Source organism: Primulina tabacum, chromosome 6, assembly GCF_025594145.1.
Source record: "Primulina tabacum isolate GXHZ01 chromosome 6, ASM2559414v2, whole genome shotgun sequence".
NCBI classification, from domain to species: domain Eukaryota; kingdom Viridiplantae; phylum Streptophyta; class Magnoliopsida; order Lamiales; family Gesneriaceae; genus Primulina; species Primulina tabacum.
Genome location: NC_134555.1, coordinates 35,206,285 through 35,223,249, shown reverse-complemented (window position 1 = coordinate 35,223,249; position 16,965 = coordinate 35,206,285). Strand labels below are relative to the sequence as shown.

General features: G+C 38.6%; 1 long non-coding RNA gene across 1 annotated transcript; it reads right to left on the bottom strand.

Moving 5' to 3' along the window:
* Window positions 1-1,133: 1,133 nt before the first annotated feature.
* Window positions 1,134-13,882, bottom strand: LOC142548152 (uncharacterized). The gene is made up of 3 exons (XR_012820920.1): window positions 13,548-13,882; window positions 13,192-13,426; window positions 1,134-1,177 (listed from the first exon to the last, which is right to left on the bottom strand). It is a non-coding gene; the product is annotated as an uncharacterized LOC142548152 (long non-coding RNA).
* Between the last annotated feature and the right edge of the window lie 3,083 nt (window positions 13,883-16,965).

The window sequence follows — 16,965 nt, the reverse complement described above, 5'->3', positions numbered from 1 at the left end:
TAATATGATACTTTTATTTATAAAAAGTAAGAGTCCTGGTGAGACAAGGACTGTGAATCATGATGGGACAATATATCATGAGATGCATAAAACATAACACGAATTATTTTATACAAAAACAATCATTGAATCGCCAAAATTCCTTTCCACTTCCTCAAGCAAGTCTCGGCCATCAAGGAATTTTTGAAACAAAATCAGCTGTGACATTCCTCCACCACTGTCGGGCCTCTACCATTACACCAACTCCGGATTTCGGAAATTCAGACGATCCAATCTCAATGCACAAATCGTTTGGTTTTCTAGTGCAATCCAAGCGAGGAGCACAGTCTCTAATCGTGAACTGGATTTGACGATCGATAGGAGGAAGATCTGTTCGTATGGATATACAAAAAAGTCATCTTCGCTAACCCCGGATTGGTTTGATGTCCAGCATTATATACGCGCTGATATAATAACTAAACATCCTATGGATGGTCTAATTAATACGATGGCCAAGGACAGTTTCGAATGTCGAAACAAAATTTTAAAACTTCCGTTACGCTTTGGGTGCGAGAAAACAGTGTCCTAACAGCGGTCGTGGGGCGTAACATTTCAATTTTTGTATGTTTTTCAAGTTTTGAATTTTGTTATCCAATTTTTTTAAAAAAATTAAGTTTATCATGTCTAAATCTGAATTTTAAATTAGTCATTTTCATAAATAAAAAAATTGAATGATACCGGTCACCAGATAACTGTTCAACCTTGAGACGAGACTTTTTAAATTTTTTCCTATTATGATGACTTTTAAATAATTTTTCAGATTATTTGACTTAAATGCAAATAGTTAAAGTTTAAACATAATCTTCAAAAATGTAAATTTCCATAATCGGAATATTTAATAAAAACACTTTTCGATCGTTGCATATATCTATGTTTCATTCTTTTTTTTTTCTAACAAAAATATGTATTTTGATAAATAAATTTTATGTCGAACGAACTCCTAATATTGTATCAGTGCCTTTTTCCTTCCAGATTGAGAAATTTTGTGAAATTCAATATGCGTCTCATTTAAAATTTTCTTTCAATTTTACGTATGTCGTTCAAAATTCAAAATTCAGAAAGAGAAAACCTATCTCCTTAATTAAATATAAAATTTCCAATATTTATTCCGAAATTAGTTCTTCCGAATCGATATATGCTCCCTGTTGTGCCTAATATTTCAGAAGCCCGAAATTCGGCCCAAATGAAATTGCAGTTGGCCCAATGAATCAACGTGATATCAGTTGTTGCCAGTGCCCGACGTGGAAGAACGTGGAGTGATGGGGGAAGGGAAAACTGCTGTGCGGAATGTAACAAAAGCAAAAAGAATAATCAGAAAGAAGGCTCAACAAATTCACACAAAAAAATCTACAGCAACTTCTCTGCAACTTGACTTTCATATCAGTAATCGTCTTCCATAGATTTCAGATGTTTATTCCAGTTTCTTGTAAAAACTTTGTTCGAATTTATAACGGCATAACATATGTTGATGTTGTTTATGAGTTCCCTCTTTAATTTCATTATATTCGTCATTTCAAGTTCTTATTTTTGGAGCCATTTTGAGGGAATTAGAACGAATGATCGAATCAAGATTCGCAACGTTTGATTAGAAGTCGGATTATTTCAGAAATTTGGCACGAACACGTGTCTGGCACGCCCGCAAATTTTCGAGCCAAACAAGTTGGCACGCCCGGTGGGACACAATGCCTCCAAAGCGTACTGAGAAGAGTGAAGGAATTCCTCCATCACTGGGGAAAGGTCATCGCTCACAAGAAGAGTTTCAGGAAACTGATGCAGAAGGAAGAACGGTTGAAAGGCTCGTACACCAGTTCGAGGAAGAGACTATGAAAGAAGGAATTGTTGTTTCTGTTGGTGATGGGTCTTCGCCGAACTTCATGTTGGCCATGGAGAAAAATATCCGCATCGATCTCAAGGAAATGACTCAAACTTTCGCTACTGTCATGATGGAATTTGTGGCAGAAATGAAGGAATGAAGAAAGTCTGCAAAAGGCGAAGTGGTTATGCCAGAGAGTGATAAACTTCAAGAGAATGACGTCAAGCTGCTGAAAGATCAAGGCCAATGATCAGGAGTTTCTCAGGTAGGTGAAAGTCGCCGTTTAGGGGAAGCACGAATTCCTGAATCTGCCAGAGAAGGGAGATACACTCCTCCACACAAAAGGGATGAGGAGTTGGGGTTGAAATTCCAAAACTGCAGCAACAGTAAACAAATGGCTGGTAACATGTTCTCTGTGACGTCTCCTAGCTTACATCCAGGGATGTATGTTGATGGGGGAATGCGTGGATATTCAGCGCCAGGTTTGGGGAATAACGCTCGGGGGGCAATCTATCCTCCTCACCGGTTAAGACAAACTCCAACGTTGGATTTTGAGATGGTACGTGATGTGATTCAAGAGTTGTATGGCCCAGGAGTGAGGCCAATCAACCGACCAGAATTCCACAAACCGTATCCTGATGTTGTGGATCGTGACAACCCTTATCCAAAAGGATACCGCATTCCAGACTTCACGTTATATTCCGGGGAAGACGGTCAATCCAGCGTCGAACATGTGGCCAGGTTTACAATTCAGTGTGGGGAATTGGCAAATTTGGAGAACTTTTCTAATTACAAGTTACGTTTGTTCCCCAATTCCCTGACCAGTACTGCTTTCACATGGTATGCAACACTACCTCGAAACTCTATTATGACTTGGCACGATATGGAACGTCGATTCCATACACAATTCTTCCAGACAGTACCTGAGATTATTATAGCGGAATTGTCAAGGGTGGTCCAAAAATCGGGGGTATCTGCCAATGATTTCATTTGTAAGTTCAAGAAGGTGAGAAGCAGATGCCGAGTTTTCCCCCCTGAATCAGAATACGTGAAGATGGCACAGCGAGGACTCGATTTTGAACTTAGAAAAAAGTTCCAAGGGATGGAATTCCGTGATTTTTATGAACTTGCGACCAAAGTGTCAGAGTATGAGGAATTGTTACGAGAAGAGAGTCATAAAAGAAAGTCTACAGTGGGCTCTTATTTCCAGGAAGTGGAGGAAGTTGCACTGGCAGAAGTAGGAAATTCTGGATCACGCACTGTCCCTTTATTGAAGCGCAAGAGTGAAGAACTTTCCAAGAAAAACATTCCTCCAGTGCAAACTCCTTATACTTTCGATGCATCTAAGACGGAGGAAATCTTCGATCACTTGGTGAAGGAGAAGTTCATAACATTCCCCTCAGACCACAAGCTGCCCACTAGGGAGGAATTGAAAGGAAATGATTACTGTAAGTACCACAACTCATTCAACCATAATACTAATGCTTGTTGGGCTTTCAAGAATGTCTTGCAAGAAAGAATCAACAAGGGCATCCTGAAATTCCCCGAGAAAAAGGAAGCAATGATAGTGGATGAAGATCCTTTTCCCCCGATAGCCAATGTGAACATGAGCAGTACTGATTTGCGCTTCTTGATCAATGAGAGGAGAAGGAGTGGAAACAGGGACATGTCCATTAGGCCAGGAATTACTATAAAGAAGTGTTGGGTGCCTCGAAAAATGATGTTTGAGGTTAGGGAGAAGAAAACAGAAACTTTTCATGGGAAAGATCGCTATTACAGTGGGGAAGATCTGCATTATACTGGAAGGAATATGAGGTATGACAGGGAATCCATGGCCAAAAGGCCGGAGAACCAGTACCTCAGAAGGAGCCCATATTCTTGGTCGAGGAATAATGAGAGTAGAAGTGGCCAGCAGTCATGTCATAAGATAATACAGAGGCCATCTCTTCTGAGCACCGATAAAAAATATGAGAGGAATTTCCGCTTTGTTGTTCCTCCCAGAGCAATCCCTGATGGTGTATGGAGGTGGGTAGAACATCCACAATTCCCAAAGCCTCTTTCTAGAACCCAAAAACGACGTTTGTTGAGAGAAAAAGCTGCTGAACGTAGGTCTGGGGTAAAGAAGTCATTTAAAGAGAAGAAAAAATTTGGGAGGAAGGCTACTGAAGATAATGAAGAGGAAGATGATGATCTATTATCGGAGGAAGACAGTGAACCAGTCAAGAGGGCTACTTTCAAAGTGGGGCAGATTTTGGTTTCATTTGAGTGTGCCACTGGCTCGTTAATGTTGCTAGAGGAATTCAAACGCAAAAGGATGTGTGAATCTGAGGTGTTCGCTGGAAATCAAAATGGTACACAACCTGTTCAGACTGATATTTTGAATGAAAGCGTCGGTGTTTTTGTCGATGAAGAGAAAAGAGTATTGATGAAGCGACCCACAAATGAAATGACTCAGCATATCAAGCCACTCTATATTGTAGCGCATGTGAATGGAAAGCCGTTGTCTAGAGTGTTAATAGATAATGGGTCTGCTGTGAATATTTTTCCGTACAGAATTCTTCAGAAATTGGGGAAGAGGGTGGAGGATTTGATTCCCACCAAAGTTTCCGTGGCGGCTTTTACTGGGGAGTCTACAAAAACTTTGGGAGTATTGCCAGCAAACATCACTATAGGGTCCCGATCTTCGTTGTCAGCCTTTTTCGTGGTAAATTCCAGTGCAAGTTTCCACGCTTTGTTAGGAAGGGATTGGATTCACACCAATCATTGTGTGCCATCATCCATGCACCAGTTGCTGTTGATGTGGAAAGGAGATGAGGTGGAAGTGGTACAGGCTGATTGACAGACGTATCAGTCAAACTCCAACGCAGTAGAAGCTAGATATTATGATGGAGCCTTCGGACCTATCAGAATTCGCGATTACAAAGTGAATGGGCAGCAAGGAGCAGTCTACATGGACACCAAGAAAATAAGGGAAGCAGTTGAAATAATTCTCAAACCCACTGCCATGGTCTCTCCTAGACCCATGGTTCGACCTTTTATCGAGGGGGTCGATGATTAAGTTCACTAAAGAAGAAATGGAAGTGGCTGCAAATTCCGAATGGAAAGCCACATTGCAGCAGCTGGTGAGTGAAGTACAATCTCAGGAATTATGGGACATTGACGGAACTGAAGTAATATTTGAAGATGAATTTGATAACGGTGAGGAAATAGAGTTACAACTGGAAGATTTATTCTTAGCTCCGGCACAGATGGAAGATCGACAGCCGGAGACTCAGGACCATTTGAAAGAGGTGAATCTGGGGACTGTGGAATGCCCTAAACCCACGTACATCAGTGACTTATTGGAGGAAGAGATGAAAGGGGAAATAGTGAAACTTCTCATGGAATTCAAAGATTGTTTCGCATGGGAATATGAAGATATGCCGGGTTTAGATCGTAAATTGGTGGAACATCGACTACCAATTAAAGATGGTTTCAAACCATACCAACAGCCGGCTAGAAGGATGTCCAAAGCGATTGAAGCAAGTGTAAAAGAAGAAATTGAAAAACTACTCAAAGCAAAAGTCATTCGTCCAGTAAGATACACGGAATGGCTGGCAAATATAGTCCATGTCACGAAAAAGAATGGGAAGCTTCGAGTTTGCATAGATTTCAGAGATTTAAATTTTGCTACCCCGAAAGACGTTTATGTCATGCCAGTAGCTTATATGTTAATCGATGCAGTAGCAATAAACGAGTTGATGTCATTTATGGTCGGTTTTTCAGGATACAACCAAATAAAAATAGCCGAGGAGGATGTATCCAAGACAGCCTTTAGATGCCCTGGAGCGATCGGCACGTTCGAATGGCTTGTTATGCCATTTGGATTGAAAAATGCGGGGGCAACTTACCAAAGGGCCATGAATACCATTTTCCATGATATGATCGGTCAGTGCTTAGAGGTATACATTGATGAAATTGTTGTAAAATCTAAAAAAGCAATAGATCACCTTGGCCATCTTAAGAAAAGTTTTATAAGGATGAGGCAGCACAACTTGAAGTTGAATCCTTTGAAATGTGCTTTCGGTGTACAGGCTGGGAATTTCCTTGGATTTTTGGTTCACTAGCGGGGAGGTAGAGGTGGACAAAAATAAGGCTAAAGCCATTATGGCAGCGATGCCACCGAAGGATAAGAAGGAGCTACAAAGATTCCTCGGTCAGGTAAATTATTTAAGAAGATTTATTTCAAACCTGGCAGGTAAAACTCGTGAATTTTCTCTATTATTAAAGTTGAAAGACTCGGAGGAATTTAAATGGGAAAAATGTCACCAGGAAGCCTTTGATAAAATAAAAGAGTATTTGTCTAAACCTCCTGTTTTGATGCCCCCAAAACATGGTTTTCCCCTCAAATTGTATATATCGGCCGCTCAGGATTCTATTGGGTGTCTTTTGGCACAAAATAACCAAGAGAATCATGAGCAGGCCATTTATTATCTGAGTCGATCATTAACAGAGGTGGAGGTTAGATATTCAGTCATAGAAAAGCTGTGTTTGGCGTTGTATTATTCATGTACTAAATTGAGGCATTATCTGATTCATTCAAGAGTTTATGTGATTTCGCAGACAGATCTTGTCAAGTACATGCTTCACAGGCCTGTCTTCACTGGGAGAATTGGCAAATGGTCGCTGGCATTGGCCGAATTCACCTTGATCTATTGCCCACAAAAATCGGTGAAAGGCCAAGCCGTTGCTGATTTCCTAGTAGACCATCCTATGATTGATGTGATAGGGAATGTGCCAGAAGATATACCAGTTTTCTGTATTAATCAGCCTTGGATTTTGAAGTTTGATGGTTCCAGCACGGAGAGGGCATCAGGGGTTGGAGTCGTGATAACATCCCCAATAGGAGTCAAGACGGCTTTGTCGTTCAATCTGGACTTTCCATGCACCAATAATCAGGCTGAATATGAAGCACTAGTGATTGGTTTGGAAATTTTACGAGATTTGGGAGCTAGAGATGTGCTGATTATTGGGGATTCCCAGTTAGTCCTCAAGCAAATGTCAGGGGAATATAAATGTTCGAGTTTGGCGTTGGCCCCTTACTTTACTGCTGCTTCACAGCTCCTTGATGATTTTGAGGATGTGACATTCCAACATGTGCCAAGGCAAGACAATTGGGAAGCTTGTGAATTGGCTCAAATTGCTTCTTGTTTAAAGATGTCGTCCGAGCTCACCCACAAACTCTTGTTGATACAAAAAAGAAATCACCCTTCTATCCATCAGCGAGGAATACAAGTGGATACCTTTGACATTGATGTTGACCTCACTGGGGATTGGAGGGATGAAATAAAAAATGCATTGAGGAATCCTGAGCAGAGGTTGCCTCATGGTTTGAAGATGAGAATTCTGCATTATGTCTTGATGGGAGATGAACTGTACAAGAAAGGATACGATGGTTTATTGTTGCGGTGTTTGGGTTTCCCAGAGTCCTTGAGAGTTATGCAGCAAGTACATGAAGGAATATGTGGGGCACACCAGTCAGGAATCAAGATGAGATGGCTAATCCGCAGACATGGCCACTACTGGCCATCGATGCTAAAAGACTGTATAAGATATTCGAGGGGTTGTCAACAATGTCAAAAACACGGAAATATTCAGAGGATACCAGTCGATGAAATGCACGCTGTCATAAAGCCGTGGCCATTTCAGGGGTGGGCCATGGATTTGATAGGTAAAATTTATCCTTCCTCGTCTAAAGGACACTCCTTTATAATTGTGGCAACCGATTTCTTCACCAAGTGGGTTGAGGCTCTCCCCATGAAAAAGGTAGAGCAGAAAGATGTTGTTCTGTTTGTAAAAGAACATATTATTCACAGATTTGGAATCCCGCAATCGATCACTACCGACCAGGGAACTATGTTCGTAGGGTCAGAAATGAAGAAATTTGCCGAAGATTACGGAATCCAGTTGATTAATTCTTCACCTCATTATCCCCAGTCCAACGGTCAAGCTGAAGCTTCAATCCAAGTATTGATCAAGATGTTGAAAAAGATGATGGAAGACAATCCCCGAGATTGGCACCGACTGCTATCAGAGACTTTATGGGCTTATCGGACCTCAAAGAGAAGTGCTACTGGTACAAGCCCTTTCACCTTGACTTATGAGCATGACGCAGTATTGCCTATGGAAGTGGTAATCCCTTCTTTGAGAGTGATGAGGCAGAATGATTTGGAACCGGAGATTTACATGGAAGCTATGATTATGGAACTTGAGGATTTGGATGAGCTGAGAATGCAGACATATAATGCTTTGATGCTTCAGAAATCCAAGGTGTCCAGAAGTTACAATAAGCGTGTGAATAAGAAAATATTTGAAGAAGGAGACGTGGTTTGGAAAGTGATTTTACCCCTCGGGACCAAGGGCAGGGAGTTCGGCAAATGGTCACCCAACTGGGAAGGGCCATTCAAAGTTCATCGAATATTAGATGGAAATGCATATTGGTTGGCAAGTCTTGATGGGGAGCCACATAGAAGGTGCATTAATGGCAAATATTTGAAGCATTATTACCCCAGTAGTTGGGTAGGGGTGTCAGAAACAAAGGGTTCATGAAGCTGGATGCGAAGGAGTTGGTACAAAGTAGGCTAGATGGCCACTTTGTTTGAATCCATTGTATTAACTTGTAAGAAGTTATTGTGAATATGCAAGGAATAGGCTTTAAGCCATTCCTTGGCAAACTTATTTGTAAAGAGTGATGGAGCATTTGTAAATAAATAAAAATACTGGCTCGTGGAGTTCGCTGTAGTTAATTTGGGTAGAGTGCTCGTTTTGTTAGTTGGCCAAATCGGTAACAAAGCGAAGTTCATTTAAGTGCATGTCTTGAAACTTCGGTGAGCTTTATTCAAAAATTGTGGTTTGGCCATTCATTGGGAATGTATGTTGATTTGCGTTTGTTTGCATCGTTATTAAATGTTCACTTCTTAGAAAAATTTTGGCTGAGTTTCGCTTGTAAATATAATATGCCAAAAATATAAAAACACCTGCAAACAAGCCCCAAGCAACAGATATCCAGAGAATAATGCATTATAACAACAGAGCTGAGTTTCTAAACATTCCCCAACATTCACGAAAAAGAAAAAGAACAAGCCAAATCATGGCAGACAGGCGCAATATGTCAAGAATGTACTACTCTATGGTCCAGAAAGTCCACAAAATACAAAAATATAAACCAATATCGCCATAAAGATGAGATGGAGTCTTCAAGAGAAATCAAGTTGACGTAGCTCTTCCCACTTGGACAAGCATTCAACCCGAGTCTGCTCAGCCGTTTTCAATGTATCCTCCCACTGCTGATAGGCATGCCTTTGACTTACCAAATTGTCGCCCAAGCTTTGGATGTCTGCCTTGAGTCTGTCAGAGGAAGTCTTTAAAACCTCACTGTCATGAAGGAGAGTTACCATATCAGCTTTGTGTTGGGCGATTTCCATTTCTAGCTTCTTCACCAATTCCTCTTTGGCATCAAACTCCTCATTTTTCTGATGTAAATCAGAAAGAGCAACTTTCCGTTCGGAGAGCATACCATCTAAATGTCTTTTTTGCTCCTTGAAGTTGTTCACTCGAATTAGTGTCTCTGAACATATAGAACTCGAGTCCTGGAAAGCTGAGAATATGTTTGGCAAAGCAGCCAACACCTCATGAAGTGGGGATGACGAGAAATCTGGGCTGCTTTTCAGGATAGACACAACGGATAAAATGGTGGTTTTTTCCATATCCCCTAAGGCGTTAAGGTTCATATTCAAGAAATGCTTCAGTGAAGCTTGTGCGGTAGCAAGTTCCAAACCAGAGGGGACATTCAAAGAGAAGGCCATATGAGAGGGTCCTGACTCCAAAAAGCTGAAATCAAAATCCAAAGTCTCCTCTACCAAAGAGACCATCGCTCTCCGTGCCGATAGATCCTACAATGCCAAGGAGAAGGTGAGACACAAACAACAAACTGATAATTAAAGAGGGAGTAGAATGGTTGTTACCAGAAAGTGGGAGCCAGCCGAGGGAGATTTCTCTGCCACATCATCGGAAGAATTCCCGGGGAGAACTTTCCTACGCTTGAGTGAGGCCAAAGGAGTGGCCAAAGGGACATGCTCATCCGACTCGGTCTCTGCGGAAGGGCTGGAGGTTGAGGAGGAGTCAAGATTTTCTACTGTCACAGGGCTAGCTAAGGGAATGGAAGTGAGGATTGCCCGAGACAATTGAGCGGTGGATCGGGTCCGCCGTCTTGACGGCGAAGGAACAGGTACATGTTTCACTTGAGCAGACGGAGTCACTTGAGTAGGATTTGGTTTTCCCTCCTTGCCTTTTCTATCATTCCTTGCAACCGATAGATCCAAGGCTTGTCGAGGACTTTGAGGGTCTACATATCCAAACATATAATATTTAAAATCTGAGAGTAGCAAATCATACAAAAAGCAGGAGGAGATATACCTGACATGTCCAGCTCTGCAGGGATAAGACAACGGTATCTTGTAGTCCACCATGCAAGGTAGTCATCAGAGACTGAAATGGGGGCCTCCACAACAGGGGTCTTAAAATATTCGGCTTGCTCCGATAATTCGATCAGCGATAGTGAAGTGAATTTCTTTTGAGACAACTCCATTTTCATCATTTCGTTCAGGGGGCGAGGCAGATACAATGCGTTTGAAGGCACGGTTGGACACAAACCTAGCTGGGAGGGGTACAAGGTTGGATTGTAAAACTAAAAAATATGGGTACTTTGATCACGTGGGGACACCCCGTCATGTACTAGGAAACGAGGATGTAGGGTGGCAGTTCGCACATTTTTAACCAAGGAAGATATGTCTATCGCTTTACTGGTAGCCATATACCCAATCCACGGGTAATCATCGGCTGTGACCGTAAGGAAAGGAGGCCGATGAACTGCTCGAGAGAAGGGCAGAGATCGCATAAAAGTACACACCCCTGCAACAGTGAAAGTACTCTGACAAGTTATGAGTTCCTTCCATGACAACCTCTCAGAAAGAAGGCCAGGCGGGGATTTCAACTCAGGAAAGTAAGAAAACAGCCACATTTGAAGAAACCACATAACCCCATTAAGTCTAGAGAGGGGCACATCTTTCACGGCAACGTTCAACCAATGGTAAATCGATCCCAAAAACATTACACCAAGACCGTGTACATTTCCAACGCTCAGGGACCTGGCAAGGGCCAAGTATTCCATAGTCGGCTTACCAGAAGAAGGACAAAAAAGATACTTACATATCAGTACCCACATAAAGGATATACGTTCTTCGCTGGTAGGGGAAGTCCTCTTGAGAGCGCTCCAAGACCTGATAATCTGAGAATAAGAAGGACTCCAATATTGTTCAGAGAGCTGAGGTAAGTCCCGAGTATCCACCAGGCTGGCAAATTCATTTCCAAGAACGGGAAGACCAGTGAGATGCAAAACGTCTTGAAGAGTGATGGACATAGGGCCACAGGGGAGAATGAAAGAATTACAAGGCGGTGCCCATAACCGAATGGCACCCTCGATGAGGTCTAGATTAAAAGTACGATCGGTGGTGGACATTTGGATGAATTGGTAAAGGCCCTGTTTTCGCCACATTCCCCCATCAAACTTTTTCAACCTCTTAACCCAAACATTCCAGTTAACATCTCCCCTGGGTAAAGATTTAAATTTGGCAAACTCAAAAGGTGGTACAACGGTGCGATTTAGCAATAAAGCACTTGGCTCAAGGATGGAAAGAGGAAATAGCATGTTGGTGGCCTCGGGGGATAAGGGAATATGACTATAGGAAGGATCAACGGTATAATCAAAGACTTCCACCAAGTTAGAATCACCGTCAGTGATCATCAAAAGTCTGCAAATGGCATAGGATTCAAAGTAAGGGGAATTAATACTTAACAAAGTACACCCAGACAAAGAGGAAACATACCAGGGGGTAGACATCCCAATAACGAATTCGTCGCTAAGCGTAGAGGATTGGTTTCGATACGCTGATGAGTGTGCGCCCACGAGTGAAAGATCACCGGTTATCCCTACAAGGTGAAATACGAAAGGCGTTTCACGTCACAGACAAGAAAATCGAAGAAATATACATTGGTACTGAGAAGGATCACGTGAGCTAAAGTTACGTATCTAACAGAGAGTGGAATTGCCAATGTGCAGTAGTCATCCTTATGAAGCACTCAAGAACACGTAGCCACACAGAGCAATACTCCAACATAAATTTGAATAGACACAAAATACCATCCGATCGAATCAACCGAGATAATGAAACAAAAAGGGGGATATCTACCTGTTCCTTGTAGTTGCCCGGACGGTGGACGGCGAGTGAAGGAATCACAGACCCGTGAAGAGGAGCTTACACTATTTGGATAACGGCGTGGCGATGAGAGAAAACCAAGAGAGGAGAATGAGGGCGGTGGTGCACGCTGTATATCACAGACCGCAGCTCCCAGTAAACCGAAAGGATTTGGGCGATGGGCAAAATCGAGGAACGTGGAATGATGAGGCAAATCGATGCTTTTGTTATCCAGCGTAGGCGAGGAGTTGGGGAAGAAGACAATGGAAGGAATGAAGGGAGTGTGGAGGATTTTTAGGGATTTGACGCGGGGATCGAGGAATAAAGTTTGGAAATGAAAGTTGAGAAAGAAACATAAATAAGCCATGATTTTTTATTGTGAAGGGATTACATTTGTTAAACTCATTTTGAAGGACTCCAGGAAGATCGGAATGCTTGGGAAATGTGCGAGGGAATTCCATTTGTTTTGAAAAGGGACATGCGAAAACATAGCCAAATTGGCCCATGGGCCAAATTGGCTACGGGGGGCAATTGTTGTGCCTAATATTTCAGAAGCCCAAAATTCGGCCCAACTGAAATTGCAGTTGGCCCAATGAATCAACGTGATATCAATTGCTGCCAGTGCCCGATGTGGAAGAACGTGGAGTGATGGGGGAAGGGAAACTGCTGTGCGGAATGTAACAAAAGCAAAAAGAATAATCAGAAAGAAGGCTCAACAAATTCACACAAAAAAATCTACAGCAACTTCTCTGCAACTTGACTTTCATATCAGTAATCGTCTTCCATAGATTTCAGATGTTTATTCCAGTTTCTTGTAAAAACTTTGTTCGAATTTATAACGGCATAACATATGTTGATGTTGTTTATGAGTTCCCCCTTTAATTTCATTATATTCGTCATTTCAAGTTCTTATTTTTGGAGCCATTTTGAGGGAATTAGAACGAACGATCGAATCAAGATTCGCAACCTTTGATTAGAAGTCGGATTATTTCAGAAATTTGGCACGAACACGTGTCTGGCACGCCCGCAAATTTTCGAGCCAAACACTCCCATTGCAAATTAAATTTAATTTAAGGATGAATTAATCAGATCCAAAACCAATATTAAATCACATCAACCAAACACTTTACATTCATCCTACCAAACAATTTACAGTCATCCCATCAACAATTTTTTTTACTAATAATTAGTAATTTATTCCATTTTTTTATGTAGTTAAGCCTTCAAGCTTGGCAATAGACGTTGGAGCAATTATCCATGCAGCTTTCCAATTCATTCGGATCTGCAAAACAAAGTTAAAAAAAAAAAGACCAACATATAAACTATTCAATTTCTCCACACATTAATGTAAATAAAACAAAAATAAAATAGAATTTAAATTGTATAATGAAAATAATAATAACCTTCGATTTTGGAGCATTTGCCAAGTGAACAACCAATTTTACAGTACTGTGTCGTAGGTTGATATTTGCAAGAAGGTCGGCAATGATCTTTACAAAACCTAGCACAACCCATCAAACATCCGGGATTAACCGGTGTACCGAAACAGCTTCGAGCACATTTCATGAAGCATTCATTTTCAGATGTTTTCATCGAACTCACAGGCTCCGTCGCTAATGCAAAGACGATGTTCATCGCGAAAAAAGATATTAAAAACATCGTCATTTTCATGTCTCTCCCTTCCATTTATCCTCTCGAAGTACTAATTTCGAATGGATATGTTCTCTGGGAAACGAGATACTTAATTTATAGTTTTAAGAAGGTTATGCAAGATTGATTGTTATTTTGACTATGTGGAGAGAGTGAATGGAACATACATGGAATCTTATATAAAAAGTATGCAAAATCTTATCTTATTTAGTACACAAAATTATGATTATATGTCTTTTATAATGAATATTGATTCGTGAAATCATAAATAAGATTATGAGTGTTATTTAATTTCCAGACTGTAATTTGTTAATTACACTTCAACTTACTTTTTTTTATAATTATTAATTGTCAATATTACCTTTCCTAAATTTTAGTTAATTATCAAAACATAACTTATATGGTTTTTCAAATTAACTATCATAATAATAATTATATTTTAAGGGTTAATCATAATTTTTATCTTATATAATAATAATAAACTCATTTTTAATTATTATAATTCAAAATACAACTTAAAACTTGGGATAAACTCCAAATTTTGTACACCCCAATGTTTTATGTATTGTGTAAAAAAAATGTTAACAAAAATTTTAGGTACCCTACTAAAACTTGGGATAAACATTTTGTTATTTTATATTTTATTTCCGGGTGGTAATAGAAATTATGCAAATACTTTAAATATTAAATTTTTATTTGTTGACGTAAAACATTTTTTTCATTTAGATTTTTTAAGATAAATCAAAATTCTACAAATAAGTGAAGTTAAGGTACGGGTATTTTTAACACTTTTTAGAGTGTAAATAACATTCCTTTAAGATTATATCTTTCTTCTCTAGAATCTAACTATTCTTGCTTGTAACATGAGATTATATATATGATATATATATATATATATATATATAAATTGTCATATATATATATATATATGTATGTATATTAGGGATGACAATTTCTTCCGAACACGGAAAATTCAATCCTCGACTTGAATGGAGGAGGGAATGAAGGATATTTTTTTACCTGATCAAACAAATGAGTAAACGGGTATATACGGAGATTTTCGGGTATGATGATGAAAGCATGTCTTAAAGAATCCTATTCATATTGGACCTGAATACCCGATTAAATTAATATACATATATAATTTTTCGGTTATGATGTTAATTTTAATATGCTTTGTTGAATGATATTAGTTGGATGGAATGAATAAAATTATTAGTAAATGATTGATGTTATTTTTATATGATAATGATATTATGATAAATTGTTTCTAATATTTTTTTTTCTACAATATTTAATTTGTTTTCCTTATTGTTCTCAGCAATTTACTAAATATCCATAACTTATTCGAAATAATTCAAATTTGAGAAAATAAAATTATATGTGATAATAGGATATTTGGGTAGGGTATGGATATTTAATCTTCCGATTGGTATGTGGACGAGAATGAAATTTACTACACAAATGAGTATGAGGAGGATGATGAATATAATAAATGGGGATAGGAAGGAGGATACATAATCTTACACAAACTCGACCCATTGTCATCCCTAATATATACTTATAGAGTATAGGACATGATTAATATGAATGAACGAAATAAGACATGAATGAAATCAAACTTGGAATGAGATGGAGATAAGAATAGAATGATATTTATATTTCATTCTAATGACTGATATCGAAAAAAATGAAAAAAGAATGTAGTGAAATTATTTTTAATAATCAAATATTTTTAATGAAAATTTCGAAATAATAGCTTGGTCGAGAAATATTCTTGTTATTGTTATTATTATTATTATTGTTATTTATAGAAATTGTCGTTCTCAATGTCTTACCAAGCATCAGCATATGGAATGAGATGGGAATATTCATTCCATTTTCACCTCATTCTCTTTTATTAAGCATATAATGGTTGATCTGATTCATCTTTGAAAAATAATATTTTTACATAAAAAATAATATTTTTCATAAACCAGATCGCTTCGAAGATCCATCACACAAAATCCGTGAAACACTTTCATAAAAGTTTTTGTTATAATTATATTGTTAAACTTGATATTCTTAGGCTAATAAGTTTATTATCATGATGCATATTTTTATTTAATATTAAATTTATCATTTTATTTAACAATAATTAATCAAGAAAATTATATTATCATAAATTTATCAAATTGTAAATCCATTTAGATTTTATTTAATTATCCAAATTCAAATTATCTATCGTTTAAACTTATTCTAAAAGACTAAAATCATTTAAAAACAACATACAAGTATAGGATCAGTTAATGCAGTTTGAGTATTTAGAAGAGAAGATTGAATAAATACTCTGGTTTTTTGAAATCTTTTTTATTATGAATAAATTATTTGATTGAACTGATCTTAAAATCTTGTTTATCAATATATATCAGTCAATTAATGATAGTGCAAATTAGACTGAAATATAGATTGAATATTTAGGCTGGGGTGGTGTGAAAACTGAATAAACGGTAGAATAAAACACACAGATTTTTATGGATATTCGGAGGCTTCAAATGCTCATACGTCATCCATTTTATCTCAAAGATATTTTTTCAATAAAAGACTTTGATGTATTACAACAGATTGTAATAATCCACTTCAGTTGGACTTATACGCTGCCAAGCTGAAACTCTTAGTTTGTGAATACTTTACAGTAGATAACTGAGTAGTTCTAAAAAAGATTAGCCTGAATGCTACGGATAAATGCAATAAAATAAGAGCTAAAGTGTGTGATTTATAAACTGAATAATTCTTGAGAATGTATCGCAATTCAGTGTTTTTCACCAAACTTCTTCAACTGAATCAATCAACTATAAATAGTCTTCGATTCAAATGATCACATTGAATGCTTTAATGAATAATATTCGTTGAATCGTCATTTATTCCAAATATATTACTTTTATCTGACGTGGTATGAAATATCAGAATGTTCTGTTTCATTTGTTATTCTTTCGTACGGACTGTCAGTTTGTCGGCTGATACAACTGACGACGTGACTAACTGAACAGGAGCCAAACTGGTCGACTAATCAGTTCAACTGGACAATATCAGTTCTAACTTATATCTTCTCAGTTTTGAACACTTCAGTTTATATAGGTCTTTTCAGTTCAATTTTGCGAAGTCTTTAGTTCTAATATTCAATTTGTTTAC